At 28.7% G+C, this 15,254-nt stretch overlaps 1 pseudogene; it reads left to right on the forward strand.

Annotated features, from left to right (window-relative positions):
• Positions 1–370: 370 nt before the first annotated feature.
• On the forward strand, positions 371–12,361 carry LOC113369722 (annotated as a pseudogene).
• The last annotated feature ends 2,893 nt before the right edge of the window (positions 12,362–15,254 follow it).

The raw sequence follows: 15,254 nt of genomic DNA on the forward strand, positions 1-15,254 counted from the left end.
TGAAAATATGATAAAAGAACGATATATGATGTTTGAATGAAAATTACATAAATCATTCTATAATAAAATGTTTTAATTATGAACTTCTTTTAAATGGATCTTCCCGACGATACATATGCTGTTTTCGATACACACACGCATAACACACCCACACACACTATATATATATATATATATATATATATATATATATATGTGTGTGTGTGGTGTGTGTTTCATAAAAAGTAGTTTGAAGTATTTTGCAGTATGGGCTGCAAAATACTTCAATATGTATCAATGTAGACAAAACTATCAACTATCAACTATGTATGTATATACATAGTTTCAATTGATTCACTTCAAATTGACCTAAACCTGTTTATTCTTACAGATATTTATATTATCACTACCCCAGGCTTGCTGCTGTATGGTTTGGTCCAAATCAGGTAAAAGTTACAATTATAAAATTTTTTGTTTACGAAAGTTGGTTCATAAAGCAATATCATGTTTTTAATATGTTTTTGTAATGTTTTTTATTTATTTAATAATAAAATACCGAACAAGAATAAATTTTATGTACATATTTAAAACTCTCTCTCAAATTTCATCATTAGATATGTATGTTAATACTATAGCTCGGACATCTTTGTTTACTACTAGATATTTCAAAAATAAAGTACTTTATAATTACAATTTTTAATTTATAATATTTTTATTGACTTATAATCTTATTAATAATTTTATAATTTTAATCTTAACTTATAACTTTATAAAATACTTCAATACAACATTTTGGTTATTTAAAAACCAATTTTATTTTAACTAAAAACAGAAAATATATTACTTTCAAAGTTATTCTTTAAATAATTATTAATTGCTGGTATTTCAATACAAATGTCCGTCTTGAATATTAATATCGACATTTAAAATTTTGTGTTATGTGATGTAGTCACTCTGTGTTCATGTTGATTTTTGAAATATTTTTTTTATTTTAGGTTTCCAGTGCCTGCAGCATCGGTGTTTTTGGAAATCAGGTAATTTTAAATTTCAATACAAAATTGGAACTTACTACTATAGTAGGATACTGTCGTACAACAAAATAATTTGAAAATTTCTGTTTTTAATTGTCCACTAAATAGACTTGCGATTTTTGTGGAATTATGTAATATATTTCAGTGAGACTAAGAATCGGCCAATATTTACCTAAGTGGTAAAGTGGTGACAGCGCTTAAGATTTGTTTTTGCCCTCCTATGACAAATTCATATTTGGTAATAGTCATTTAAGTACACGAATAATGTTCCATTCCTCTTGCCCCTTGCAGGTAATAAATATTTTCACTTCACAAGATTTTCTGAGCTGCATAGCTTAAATTTATTCGCTCTATCAGATGAAACATTTTCAAAACCATTCATAGCAATTGGCTAGTCTTTCCAAAAATTTTAACAGTTGTTCACTTCATCCATACAAGTAAAATGTTTCTTGAATAATTCAAATCGGACGCTCCGTTTTTTCAAAAACTGAATTACAATTTTTGGAACGTTTTGCCCAGTATCTTTGAAACGGCCATCCTTCCTTCGCCAAAATTAATCAGCACATCTCCTTATCAATATAATAGTTTTTTTTTTAATTATTCAAATTGTTTGATCCCTGTTCTCGAAATCGTCGACTAAAAATTGTATCCGCACACACATGTACATACACATTTATCCATTCTGTGTAGGGAATGCCAAACTTCTGAAACGTAAAGATATATAAAAATTATCATTTTCGAATTTTCTGCGATGGCTATAACTGACCCTGCGAGAAGTTAAAAATGTAGAAATTGAATATTAAAATCTGAAGATACAATCGTTTTTCACAGGTTTTTGAAATCTCACTTAATTCAGTGTTCATTCCACAGCATTATGGTTTTACCAAGTAAATCGTCTAATTTAATTTTAACAAACGTCAAAAAAAACTACTCATTTTCTCAAACGTTGATGAATTTTTAAAATTAAACTACTTGTCGTAAGGCCGTAATATTTCAATAAGTTCTATAAGGCCGTGATATATATCTCCAAAGAAGTTTAATATATCGTTTAATATATCGGTTAATAAATTTTTTTCAATAATATCATTAAAAGAACTTCGTTATTTTCAACAGTTAATTAAAGAACGGCTCGGTAGATTTTCACCTAAAACTAATCAGTATCATTCCCACTAATATCTTTCGAACAGTTTTTGATTTTTAAAATCGATTCAGTAGTATGAGCCTTTATGTGGACAAAAGGTTTAACATTTTTTTCCAAATTACAAAGAAACGGCTTGGTAGATCGTCGCACAAAACTGAGATACATAAAAAATGGTTTTAAAATTTCTGAAATCGGTTCAGGCGTTTTTGAGAAAACGTCGATCAAAGGTCTAATTTTGACAAATGCTAAAAAAAAACGATACTAATTTTTGCAAACTTCGATCAATTTTTAAAATTAAACGACGTGTTGTAGGGCCGTATTATTTTAGTATGATCTATAAGACTATGGTATATACCGTCAAAAAAATAATAATAAAAATCGTCGAAAAAAACTTTTTTAACACTTCATTACAAGAAAACGGCCCGGCCAATCTTTACCAAAAACTAATCAGCACGATTCCAAACCAATATCTTTCGAACGGTTTTTGAATTTTCAAAATCGATTCAGAATTGCGGGCTAAAACGTGGACGAAAATTTTTTCACTTTTCTGTTATTAATAAGGAAACGGCTTGGCCGATCGTTGCACAAAACTGACAAACAATTATCCTCATCGAGATACATCGAATGGTACTCAAATTTTTGAAATCAGTCCAGCCGTTTTAAGAAAACGTCGATTTACGGCAGAAAATCTGTTCACACACACACACACACATACTTTTTCCAAATTTGGTCTCATTCGATTCAGAATGGCTTGAAACGAAAAAACATAAAATTAGCAAATCGGATTTTTTGATGAAAACATAAACTTCTCCTGCGGGAAGTTAACTAGATAAAATATTTCATAAACATGTTTTTCAGTTAGGTGTCGCCTGTAGGATTTTTACTACCTCCGCTTTTAGTGAAAAATCATGATGATCTGGAATTAATTGGAAGAGACCTGCAAAATATGTTTTACTTAGTAGCTGGTTTTTGTGGATTGCTATTGCTTCTAGTAATATTCTGTAAGTGATACATATTTTTAACTTCATATTTTGTATATATAGTCATAACCATTACTCATATACTCATAACTCATATATACTCATAACCCTATATGCAAATACATTATTGCAATTCTGATTTTTTTTTGTAATCGTTTAGCTGATGATATCTAGTTTTGTACTATTTTTGTTTTTTGTAGTGTTCAAAGCAGAACCACCAACTCCACCATCAGCAGCTCAGGATAAAGAGCTAATGTATGGTTTGTCAAATAAAACTAATTCGGAGCCTTCTAATGCAAACGAAAATTCATCGCAGCTTGAGAGTGGGATTAATATCGAAGCTGAACATAGTTTTGCAACATCAGTCAAAAGGCTACTTACGAATGTGGGATATGACTTGTTACTCGGTAATTGATTTATATATATAAAAATATATTATATATATAAATATTTATATATATATATATATATATATTGAAATGTTATGAGTTGTTGTTGTAGGGTTGATTGGATTGGGTTGGGTTCCAAATGTAGATTGATCCACTCATCCAAGGGGTGCTAGATCAGTCCAACCTTGTTCTGGTGTCGTGGGCAGAGCTTAGAGTTTATAATAGAAAATAACAACACTGGTATGAGTCTCCTCAGAACCGTGAGCACTTTATATTGGTATAGGCTGAAAGATGTCTTTACGCAAAGTAGAAGAATACAACACTGAATCTAAATTCGACTATAACTTTATTTAATCTTTAATAACTTCACATCACAAACTAGCATAGATTCGTGCTAAGACATACTCTCGACTTTTGACTAAGACATCACTGGCTAGACTTCTGCCTAAGGCATCACTAGTTAATACAAATAATTCTGACTCTATATATTATACATTGTACGTGTCAATTCTAGGAATGGCGTCTTCCGCGTTCATGTAAAGATCTTGGACTTCGATCAACATTGAACAATGAATTCATATTTTGATTAAAAGCACGTATGATCGTGTTATTACAGAACACGCCACCCCTAAAGAATATTGTTAGTCCTCTAACAATTGAAAGAAAAAAAAAACAAAAAAATTACAATTTATTTGGGATTCCTCCCCTCTAAAGCAATTTATCGTCCTCGATAAATGAAAAATAGTAATCTATGGTACAATTGATTATAGCAAAAGAGAGAAAAATTTGGAAATTTGCAAAATATGAAAAAGTAAAAGTATAAAATTTTGTAGTATGTCTGCAATATAGTAATTAGATAACAATTCTGATGATAATATGAACAAAAATTAACATCAACTCTTTTTTTCTTTTTTTTTTTTAAAAAAAAATCTAATATTGTTGTAACATTTTGCTGCATATTGTGATTTGTAATAATTCACTAAAATTATTTTGATTTAGCTTCAGCAGTTTGTTTAATTTCAAAAGTAGGATTTTGATAATACAGCAAAATATTACAAACAATAATTAGTTACATTATTCTTATTGGATATAGTTGCAATCTAATACCATATGAATCCGCATAGTTGCATAACTTGTGTGACTGCTTTAAAATGATTAGTAGACAAAAGCGAAGTTGTGACCTATTTGATTTATATACATCAATAAAACTTCTAAAAATTTCTGTGATAAAATTAATTATTTGATCCATTATCACTATCATTAATTGGTCTATTTGCATAAGAATATTAACAAGGTGCAAGATCTCTCTTTCTTTTCACAAATTTAATATTATAATAAATTGTTTAATTTTGTATGATAATTTATTTATTTGATTCGAATTTAAAATATGATCAAAATACTCTGTGTCAGATTCAGTTCAATATTTTTAATAGGATGTTTAAAAAATCGCGCGATTATTTCTAACTGAATTCTAACTATATGAGAATCATGCATCAATCTTCGAAAACTTTTTTTTTAAAAAAATAGCTTGCACACTTGTTGCCATTCTGATGCATTACATCTTGATAAAAATGGAAGATAGTGATAATTCGTCTTGTAATCTAATAATTTTGTGTTGTCACATACTTCTACATTAATACATTTCTGTAGGCCCTCTTGATTTTAACTTTTATTTTCAAATTTTTTATTTTGAACATTCTAAATATACAATATAAAAATATTAAATTGAAATTATCATGTTTAGAATGTCAATATTAATAAAAAATTGAGTGGCCTTTCAATTTCTGAATATTTGATACAAATATATTATTATATATATTTTTTCTATATTTTGTTTCCATTTGAATTATTGATACTACTTTTGTTATAGGTGACTAAATAATTAAAGCTTTGAACACTCGAAATTCATAATTAGTTATTATCAAAAAAAATAAAAATGCAACTATAAAAACATTAATATGTCAAATGAAATAAATAGATTACGATAAAATTATTCAAAATCAAAATTAAAATATTAAATTAATGAAATTTTAATTGAATAAAATATGTCGCCATTAATACTTAAAAATTAAATAATAATAAAATAAAATTTTGTAAAATACATCAAAATTCATAAATTAACAAAGTTAAGACATCATAAGCAAATTTGTATTGCGTGCCTTGTCAAGGTTTGAATCCGAATGTTACGTGATATTTCTTTACTCAAATTTCAAAATAGAAATATGATAGAGCTTGTTATGCTATTAGCGCAAATAATCGAATTAGTGTGGACAATAAAAATTTCAATTAGGAAAAATATTATTATTTTCAATTTACGCAAATAATAGAAAACAAATTTACTCAATCGCTTACTAATTTTCAAAATAAAATTTATTATATTTGTAGAGAAAATTAGGAAATATTTTTCGTTCAATATAGCACCAACAAATTGAATGATTTAAAATGAAATCATTTAGTATCAATAATTCAAACATGGACTTTTTCTATTTTTCTATTTTTTTTTTTCAATTTATAATTCTGTTCTATGGGGATAGTTACATTGCTATTATTGACATTAATTTAAATTTATCCTCTTCATTTCTGTAACATTTTGTGGTATGGGCAGTTGATTAAATTTAATTATTATTGAAAATTGCATATTCAAGTTCAATTGTTTTCACACTAAACTTCTAATTTCATTTTATGTAATATTCGATCACAAATTAAAATTTCATTCTTATGTAATATTTTTAAAATCATTTCTGTATCTAACTTTACTAGTGGAAAATTATTCTCATGCAATATTTAATATTATCGATGCAAAAACGAGCGTGTTTTGGTCCTAAAATGAAAATAACGAATAAATTTATTTGAAAGATTTCGACTCGTTCCCGCGGATTCATGAGTCTTATAAGTCATCAAAATTACGTCGAATATATTTAAGATCTCGCGGTTTTCACTAACCTTACGAGTCTCCATTCGGGTTTTTCTACCCTGATTAATTATTTATTTGTCAGATACCTATTGTTTCTTTGAACAATTCAATATTAGGCTATCTGATATGAAGGATTGGCACTATCGCCTGAAAAGTGGCACAATGGCTACACTAAATCCTTTAGGCATTTCGCCTTTATACTGGCATTTAAAGCCACATTAAAAATCGCGACGTAATGAAAAGATCAACAGATGTAAATTTACTCTTGATAGGATACTCAAAGTCATTAACTAGAGTCACTAACTTTTCAATATTACTTTCTGAGTCTTTTATATTATTACTTGATGACTTTGTTATTAATCTTTACAATTATTTTACTTTGAAATATTTCTGTTATGAAATTCGGACCTGGCAATGCTCGTAATTGTTTTTGTTAAAAATGCTTAGTTAACAATATTTACTTGAACTTAACCTTGATGGTTACGTGAAGTCAACAAAATAATAGTGGTGTGAACAATAATCGAACTACTCATTGTTACAAAAATGTTACCCAAGTACAACCAAAATCCTAATACTTAAAAAAAAATTCAAATTGACAAATATTATTATTTATATTCTAATTGACAAACAAAATCTAAAAAAAATTGAAGACTATGATGTTCTGGTCTGGATGTGTAGTTTTGCCAAAAGAAGGATTGGTTTTTCTTACTTGGGGAGTGAGCCTTAATCGAGAAGTCTGCGTCGATTTGGGTAGAGTATGTCCTTGTCTCTCTGCGTAAAGTCGCCTTTCTCACGGTGTTATCTGGTATGCCGCCACTTTTAATGCCTCTGATACTTCGTGCCAGTCCTGATCCTGCTGGTTTTCAGCTGTTGCTGCAGCGCCGGATGCAAAATTTCTGCTACTCAGCTTCTTGCTCGACACTCACAGCACACTCAACACTGCACTTCACCACGAGGTAAAACCACCGCTTGACACCATGAAATGTTATGAGTTGTTGTTGTAGGGTTGATTGGATTGGGTTGGGTTCCAAATGTAGATTGATCCACTCATCCAAGGGGTGCTAGATCAGTCCAACCTTGTTCTGGTGTCGTGGACAGAGCTTAGAGTTTATAATAGAAAATAACAACACTGGTATGAGTCTCCTCAGAACCGTGAGCACTTTATATTGGTATAGGCTGAAAGATGTCTTTACGCAAAGTAGAATACAAACACTGAATCTAAATTCGACTATAACTTTATTTAATCTTTAATAACTTCACATCACAAACTAGCATAGATTCGTGCTAAGACATACTCTCGACTTTTGACTAAGACATCACTGGCTAGACTTCTGCCTAAGGCATCACTAGTTAATACAAATAATTCTGACTCTATATATTATACATTGTACGTGTCAATTCTAGGAATGGCGTCTTCCGCGTTCATGTAAAGATCTTGGACTTCGATCAACATTGAACAATGAATTCATATTTTGATCAAAAGCACGTATGATCGTGTTATTACAGAACAATATATATAAATATATTATATTATAAATATTTTTACATTTATTGCAGGTTCATATGGAATTAATGTTGGTGTTTTCTATGCGCTCTCTACATTATTGAATCAGATTGTTTTGCAATATTATCCGGTAAGTTGTACAGATCAAACATGTTTTTAATTTGCATTTTTGTTAATGTTAAACACCCAAGATGTACCATTCGTTATAGAGATATTTTAATCGACTACCGCAAAAAGGCTACAAAACTCATATATTAATAGAGGACTTAATCATAGGAGTGTTAATGAAATTGAAATGTATCTGAAAATCATAATTTAATGAAATCGTGATAGGATATGAAGGGTTTAAGTTTGTTATATTTATAACTTTCGCACAAAAAACATTACAAGCACGGCATAAATATAAATGTATGGACTTGTAGGCACACACACATGTATAATATATACCTATACACATACAATTTTATATATATATATATATATATATATATATATTTCTGGAACATTTCAGTAAACTTTGCCATAGAAACCATAGCTCAGATTTTATTTTCGATTCGGAGAAATTGTTAATTCATTTTTTTTATCAATGTTTTTAGTATTATTATTATACTAAAATGGCAAAAAGTAATTTGCATAATAAACCAGATACAAAGCTCTGAACCTTTCTCTGATATTTGGCAGGTTTAGTGTTCCTACTGGCTAGATAGTTCAAACTAATTTTAGGATAGGAGCAAGGAGGAATTATGACAGTGACAATCGAGTAAAATTCTTTAGGCTTGAATGCACAAAAGCCATCGGAAAATAACTCAATTTAGATATTATTGGTATGGGTGAAAAAATTATTGAAAATAGTTTCGTATTTCACCTCAGAGCTATATGGTTTCTTCGGCAAAGTTTCAAGAAATGAATCCATATCGCAATATGACCAAAAAATATGACCCATAAACAATGTTTATATATGTCTTATATAATGTATATAACACATCATTCAAAAAGTATGTAGGATTATTTATATTTGGATATTGACATTTTGAATAATTCATGATTGAAAGGTGGACTTCATTATTTACATAATCTACAATATAACATATTTATATAACATATATTGCAGATTATGGAAATAATAAAGCCCGCATTTCAACTACGAATTATTCAAAATTTTATTATCAAAATATAAATATACCTACATATTGAGGGATTATATGTCTTATTTTCTATACACTTATTATTAGCTATTAACTATTTTGAAAACAACTCGTGGTTGTTTTTTCTGAAATTTTTCATACCTTTCTAGTCGGTTTTGCGAGTTTACTACATTTGTTTCCAGTGTCCAATAAGATTTGAATAATTCTTCTTACATCAGTTGCTTTCAACTACCAGTAAGTTGCAAGATCAAATATTTTTCATACTGATATTAAATAAAAAAACGTTGATAAATTAATGTAGTTCTTAACTTTTCTATCTTCATTGTATTTCTTCTTCAGGATGCAGATTTCTATTTTTTTATGAATAGTTAATATAGCTTTCGTTATGAAATCATACTATTATTTGTATTTTCTGCTTAATTATTGTATATATGAAGCAGCTCGTAACCTTACTACTATCATCTTCTTGTACCCAATATTTTGCTATAGCGATTCATAATCTCTTACCCAAGGCACTTAGAAATATGCTTATTCTAACAGTACTATTTTAATTTGCTAATCAATTATAATCATCGATATTTTTATAACAATTTTTCTTTTCCATAGGGCCATGAGGAGGATGCTGGAAAAATAGGTAATTAAATATACAATTAGCGTAAAATGTGATCTGCAGTAAAGATCTTTATATAATATGTTTTAATTCATATTTTTGTAGGTCTGACCATCGTTTTAGCTGGTATGCTGGGCTCTGTAGTTTGCGGAGTGGTTTTGGACAAGACTCATAGATTCAAGTGAGTATAATTGTTGAGATTGTATGAATATATGTTTTAATTGTCAGAAAATACAATTTTCATAACATAATTAAAATAAATGTGTGTGGCAATTCAGCTAAGCAAAATCATTTTCTGTAAGACATTCTATGGACTGCAAACAATTTAAGTCTTCTTACAATATAAAATGTTGGCGGAACAATAGCTTGATCGCCCGGAGATAAATAGAGTCATCGGAACTTTCGAAAAAAGTTGATTTCAACACATTAAGGCAAAGACCAACCTAAAAATCGCTTCTACTAAATATATTGAAGAACAGTGCCTAATATCTCTTTAAACTGATTAGTTAAAAGATTCAACAAACATAACTGGAACTTAAACTACTTTGATGATTACCAAAATGCTTTTGCGGCTTCTATAAGAATAGATTCTTATAGAAGCCTTCATTAATTGCGTAGTTACAACTACTATTATACGCAACTATTATATATAAAGAAAAGAGGAAGAAAAAAAAATTCAGATTATTTAAAATTTCTTGAAATTTTATAGAATACGTTTATAAAGTAGAATATAATGAATAATTTATAGATACGAAAGATTACAAATGTTTATCCGAAAATGTATATGCATATCATTATGATTACAAAACTTCTAGTACACTGGTCAATTGGCAGTGTCAATTGGCATCTATACGAGTATAAATAAATAAAATTATATATATGTAGCGTTTTGCCTTAAAAAAAGTTCTATGAATTTCCTGATACATGTTAATAATCGACTTTATCGGTAAGATTTGACATTTTCATGTTTTGCTAAAACCATCAATTGTTCATTTTGTAAATAGCTTTTGCTTTCTACGAAAAACTAATCAATTCTGATTATCCGATCGACATCTATATATTTGTATAAATTAAATTAATTGATCATATAAACTAGTTGAAAGTGGCATTTAGCCTTAAGGCAAGTTGCATGAACTTCCTGAAATGTATAGGAATTGATTTAATCAATCGAAAGTGAAATTTATATACTTATCGTTAGATAAGATTTTCAACTGTAAATTTTCAAATATAAAATTATCGCTTTCAATTGAATCTAAACATTACGATTTCCAATTGAATTTTCTCAACACATTTAAATTAACTGTAATTATATTAATTGCAGTGCACAAACACGTTCTTGTATGTCCTAAAATTGTAGTTTATTTTCCCAATTTTAATGAATTGATAATGACATCACAAATTTTAATTAATTGACTCATCACATCACAAAAGCAACTTTTGACTACAATATTTTCTCGAACTTTAATGAATTTTTAACATCAACTATTTGACGTAGGGCCGTAACAGTTTAGTATGTTTTATAAGACCTATTGCCAAAAAAGGTTCATAAAAATCGGCTGTGTAGATTTTTACCTAAAACTAATCAGTATCATTCCCAATTAATATCTTTCGAACAGTGTTTGATTTTTTTAAAATCGATTCAGAATTGAGATCTAAAACGTGGACAATTTTTTTTTCACATATCTGCTATTTACAAAGAAACGGCTTGGCTGATCGTGCAGCGCAAAATTGATAAACGCTAGTTATCATCGAGATCCATCGAATGGCTTTTAAATTTTTGAAATCGGTCCAGCCGTTTTTTGAGAAAACGTCGATTTACGGTCAACAAATCTTTTCACACACACTCCAAATTTGGTCACATTCGATTCAGAAAGTTTTGAAACGCCGAGAAAACATAAAATTAGCGAGTCGGATTTTTTGATGAAAACATAAATTTTTTCTTCAGGAAGTTAATAAATGTTTAACAATAAAATAAAAGAAACAAAAGATTTGGAATTACTTAAAAACTAATGCAATTGTTTTTGTTTATAGGGAAACAACATTGGCGGTTTATGGGTTTAGTATGGTTGGCATGGTCGTATATACATTCACTCTGAGCTGTGGTTATATTAGTGTTGTTTACATTACATCAGGTCTTCTTGGGTAAGCTACATCATTACTACAAAATATTATATATATATATATATATATATATTAAATTAAATATATAATATATAATATAAATTATTATAGTAATTATATATTTTCATAATAAATCGGTAATTGATATACTAGCAGACTGGGCAGGCAGGTAAATAACAGATAAATAGTTAAACAGGTAGATAGATAGAGAGGTAGACAGAAAGACAAGAAAACTGGTAGACTAGATGTAGCAATTATGCATTTAGTTCATAGTTTTATATAAAAGTAAAACACTGCGACACATGAACGTTTGCAGCTATTTATAATATATCATACTTTCAACACAATACTTACATATATGTAATGAATGTATTTTTTGTATGAATTTTAATAAATGTCGCATTTAAGGTTCTTCATGACTGGATATTTGCCAGTTGGGTTTGAATTTGGATCCGAACTAACATATCCCGAGCCCGAGGGAACTTCAGCTGGATTGCTGAATGCCGCTGCACAGGTATGGATTATTCTCATATATTTTAGTTCGTAATTTGATACTGAGTTGACCGAATAAATCTGTCACCTTATTAGTGAATTAATGGAACTTTGTTCAAATTATGCAGAAGTTTACTTTCTCTCTGATAAGAGCTAGTAATTGCGTTGAGCGATTACAAATAAATATTATGTAATTTTCACAAAATTTCTATGATTATTAATGAGAGTGTATGTGAGCCGATTTCTGACCTTTTATCGACGTTTTCTCAAAAACGGCTGGACCGATTTCATAAATTTAAATGTCATCGCGTTAGTCAGTTATGAAACTTTTTAGGCTGATAGATATAATGGTCCTAAAGAACATACCAAAATATAGTGAAATGTGATAGTCGAAAGGGTTGGTCGCATTGCAATACAGAATCGGGCCCATCTCGGTATTTAAATAATTTATACGCCTTATATAATTTATACGATCTTTTTGAAAAAATCCGCTATACTAATTTTAACTTTGTACCTCATCTTATGGCCTAAAAAATCTCATATAAAGTGACCCCTTCTTTCAAACTCACTTTTTGGCGTAATCATAAAAGATATCGAAAAAAACGCAATTCTACTGACATTGGCTTAGACCACATTATGTAGAATAATCAATGCTAAATAATTATTTATTATTAGCTAAAAACGATATAATCAAATTTCAATTGATGTTTTCGGGTAGTGCGTTTAGTTGGACCACTTTCTAATTAGCGTTGTTCGAAATGCTATTGTTTTTTCTTTTAATACTGGAAATATCGTTCAAATCAATTTTGTGGAGCACATTGGAAAATTGGAAAAATCTGAGCCAGTCCACACGCGCGTAACGCTATAATAGTACCTGTAATTGCATAAAGGACGCAGCGTTATAGTTATATGTATATAATCATACAGTTTTTACAATTTTTAGACATTACTGGTTTTACTATATTAATTAAATCACTAAAACTAGTAGTGTATGACATCACTAGCATTAAAATTATTTATTTGAAGTATATCAGTGACCTTTAGAATTTTAGCTAGAATTAAAATTCAAATCCGAATTATTTTTGATAATAAAAGAAAATATATCGTTTGAAATTTAAAAAAATCAGCTTTTTCCAAAAACAATCTTCTCGTCCACACAAACAAAGATATTGATTGGGAATCATGCTTACTTGTTTTTGGTAAATATCGACCGGGGCCGTTTTCTTGTAATAAAGTGTTGAAAAAGTTTGACGGTAGATACCATAGTCTTATAGATCAAGGGCGAGCAACCTTTTAACCCGCGGGCCAATTTGGTTTTCAAAATTTTATGGCGGGCCGCACGTAATTTATATATACTAGCTGACCCGGCGAACGGTTAGCTACAGGAAATATTTTTAGAAAATCATTAGTATAAGAAATGACCAACTAATTCTGAATGTATAAATATTATAACATTGATAATTTACCCACTGCAACGCTAAAATACTAACATACATATTGTAATTATGTTATACTCTGAAAAAAAATCCAGTTTTCTCTCAAAAACAGTTTTATCTCCTGATTTTAGAATTAAATTACTAATTTTTTGCTGAAATAGCTCCTTTTTTGAGGCATTCAAACCTATATATGTACTTCTCATGCACATCAAGAAATATTTATACAATAGGATAAGCCTGCAAATCAGTTAGTTTTATCGGAAGTAACCATTTCGTTGCCATTTTTGAGATGTTGCAGCGTATGAGGCGGATAAATTTAAGCTTTTTTATAAGCTCAGAAAAAACTTGATCGAATTTCAATTAAAACGTTCACAAAAAAGGCGATAATAGTTAATTAATTGATTACCGACCAAAATAAAAAATCAATGGACTACTAAAATGACTATTATAAATAATGTAAATTTGGAGTTGTGTAGTTTTCCATTTCGTATAAAAAAATTAAAATAGAGAACAATAAAAAAAATGTTACGTTATTATTAAATGTTCAATTTAATGTTTAATTAAATTGAAGTTTTTTCATAAATTCTGATAAAAGTCTGATATAAAATTAAGTCAAAAAATTTATTGACTGAGCGCGAGAATAATGCAATTGCAACAAAATTACAAAATTTGCACAAGAAAAGAACAAAAATTAAAATTGAAAATAGTATGTATTTTATATAATTACGAGTGTATATTATAAGTGTTCATAAATATTAATACAGAATGAAAACAAATAAATATTTAAAAAAAAATTGCTTGGAAACTTTAATAAAAAATTTGGCACTGTTTTTTTATACAAGCTGATCAATATCAGCATTTTTTTTAGATTTTGTTCTTTATTTTAATTTTTTTAATGCGGAAAGTGGCAACGAGTATAATGTTTTAATATGTTTTACTCAGTTTTGATGAATTTTATGGTTGAAATTAACACAGGTCCACAAAAAAGAGTTGTCTGGATTCGGTGTGACATATGTTTTCCAATGTACCTTTTACCGCTGAAGATAAATCTATATCAAAATTAGGGCAAAAAATATTGAAAAACATTTAAAACCTGGCACAATCTTCAATATAGATTTTTGACTGAATGAATTAATTATTATCCAGCGACTTTTCTGGGTCTATGTAATTGTTCGAGCACATACGTACTTCCAAAAAAAGAATTTATCATAATTTGGTTTGCGTTTTTTTAAAAGATTTATAAAAAAAAATCGATGTTTACTAAAAAAATACATTTTTTAAATCTGTATTATTTTGCATGTTAAATGGCGAAAAAAAACATTTACATGAAAACAGCTGTCTGTTAGCTTTGAACATTTGGAATCACAATTAAAATTTGTTCACATTTCTTTTTTTGAATATGAAGAGTAAAACACAAGATTCTGCAAAAGATATTATTCTTTATTACCAAAGTGACGCAGAGACTATAATTATTATTTCATATCTAAAAACAATTGTAATTCGTCATTTGAG

Source organism: Ctenocephalides felis, unplaced genomic scaffold, assembly GCF_003426905.1.
Source record: "Ctenocephalides felis isolate EL2017-DRISC unplaced genomic scaffold, ASM342690v1 CF-g0.4_SCAFFOLD_01460, whole genome shotgun sequence".
In the NCBI taxonomy this organism is placed as follows: Eukaryota; Metazoa; Arthropoda; class Insecta; order Siphonaptera; family Pulicidae; genus Ctenocephalides; species Ctenocephalides felis.